The sequence below is a fragment of the Sinocyclocheilus anshuiensis genome, unplaced genomic scaffold, assembly GCF_001515605.1.
Source record: "Sinocyclocheilus anshuiensis isolate Anshui unplaced genomic scaffold, SAMN03320099.WGS_v1.1 scaffold338, whole genome shotgun sequence".
In the NCBI taxonomy this organism is placed as follows: Eukaryota; Metazoa; Chordata; class Actinopteri; order Cypriniformes; family Cyprinidae; genus Sinocyclocheilus; species Sinocyclocheilus anshuiensis.
In genome coordinates, this window is record NW_015542339.1 from 525,909 (window position 1) to 528,133 (window position 2,225).

Below are 2,225 nucleotides of genomic sequence, written 5' to 3' on the forward strand. Positions count from 1 at the left end.
ATTTTAAAGGCTATTGTTCACTTACATCTATTTTTATTACCACAAAAAAAATTATTATAATTATAGGGCCCTATGAAATCCGTTTTATTTCCAAATTCAGTTTATTTCCATTTTCATTTTTCTATACTCTGTTTTAATGGTTAAATAAAACTGTATTAATCAAAAAGCCTGTCTAATTGATTGAGTTTTACAGTTTTTCTTTACCAAATTCTGTTTTCCAGTATTTCCATTATTCCATTTTAATGGTTCCATTAAATTTTAATAATCAAAAGCATCTCCAATTAATTGATTTTATTGATTTTATAAATAAATAAATAACAAATATTTTTTTTCAGAAATACTGCGCATTTACATTTTTCTCCTAAATAAATTCTGGTAAATAATATTTCTGGTAAATACTCCTTTAAAAAGTGTTTTTTGATTATAATTTTATTATTAGTAGACTAGAACACATGGATATGTTGTCATTCTTACACTATAATACTGAACTTTGATTTCAGTGATTTGGACTATGAGATGGACACTTGCTTCTTGCACTCTATGTTGCACTTTACTTTTGCTTTAAAAAAAGGATTTCATAGAAATTTGGATTTCATCTGGTTTAATAAAATATAGTTGAATAAAATATTCTTAAGTAAAATTGTTGATTTTTTTTGTGGGTAATTAATCGTTTAGATTAATTGATAAATTAGTTGATACATTAATCAAAATAAAAATTGTCGGTAGTGGCAGCCCTAATAAAATTCTATCAATAGACTAAACCGTTTTTCCTTCTACAGTGAGATTTTGCTACATTTAGAAAAAGCTTAGCTAGTGAATATGAGTGAGTTGGTGTTAAACTTAAATGACATGGGGAAAATGCTGAGTACCATTAATTGCTTCATAAGTTTTAGTCGTCTCCAGAGGCAGTTTCTGCTTTTTCCCCTTCCCCTTCATGTTGAATTTTGCCATCAACCGGTTGGTAAAGAGCCTAAAGAAACAAATGCACCATTTAAAAATTACATGTGTGGTAATCTACAGCTGTAGCATGGGTGAATGTGCTAAGAGTGGACTCAAGAGATGTGGTTTTGCACACTGTAGTTTTCTGAAATTGATTAAACAAACCTCTGGGAGGTGACCATTTGATAGCTCCAATGACATTCTTTCCCTGCACCTGTCAGACCCCCTCCTCTTTAACTTCCACGTCAGGTTTCTATGCAGTCTCATGATTGCATTTCAGATAATTCAAGTCTGTGTGAACTGGAATTTGCTGCTGACTTCATTTCAGTACAGTGACGTATTTCCAACTAAAACAGAATATTAAATAGCAGGGATGGTTTTATTGTAGTGCTCCTCCTCTCCATCTCACTCATAGCAAACTAACGGTTGGAGGGACGTGGTTAAGGATATTCTGCCCAATCAGACTGACATCATCATAGAAGAAATGAAATTCCAGAGCAGAAGCAAATGGTCAGATTTTGATTAAAGATTGCCAAGAAAAACTATTTTTTATTTAGTGGATTAACTTGCAAAAATATAATTTCACAATTTTTTTCAGGAAAATCACAATTACGATTTTATCACGATTCTTTGTCATGTTGGTTTTACTATTTTGCAAGTCGTCTGAGCAGTACAGCCAAACTAATTTCCCTATTTTAAAAACAAAAGCCTTACAAGGTAACAAAATAAATCCTCTGGTAGCAGGTGTCCTTGATTTCTTAATATTGCCAATAATTCATTTAAGGATCTTTGTGTGGTTTTGTTCTTTGTAGACCATTGTCTTAAGTTATCTTCTAAATCGGGAAAGTCCAATTCAGCCTCATCATTTAGAACTTCTTTTTCTGAGTCAGAAGACACATACTCCACATCAGTGTCAAAGTCTGATTCATCTGTTGTCAAACTGTCAGTTGCCGAATTAATACTTTCAAAACTGCTTGTAGTGTCTGCCTGGTTATGTAATCCACAGGCTGATCTATCGGTCACTGATCTCTGACATTCATGGTCATCATCAGTGTCAGAATGCAGTAACAGATCCATTTCTGCCTTCCTTTTTCGCCATGCTTTTAGATAAGCCATCTGTAATATAGTTTGATCCTGAGTCAGATTCTGAACTGTGCTTCTGCTTGAACAGAAACTTACCTTCTTAAGCCTTGTGCTTTAACCTGAAAGAGATAAAGAAGTATATTCGTTATTACAAAACTATTATATAAAATTATATCTTCATTGAATCAAATGAGAATTACTCC

General features: G+C 32.4%; 1 protein-coding gene across 3 annotated transcripts in view; it reads left to right on the forward strand.

The window, feature by feature from the left end:
• The window catches only part of mxi1 (max interactor 1, dimerization protein), a 27,779-nt gene that overhangs the window by 7,872 nt on the left and 17,682 nt on the right, over window positions 1-2,225 (forward strand). The gene's annotated exons all lie outside the window — the stretch shown is intronic.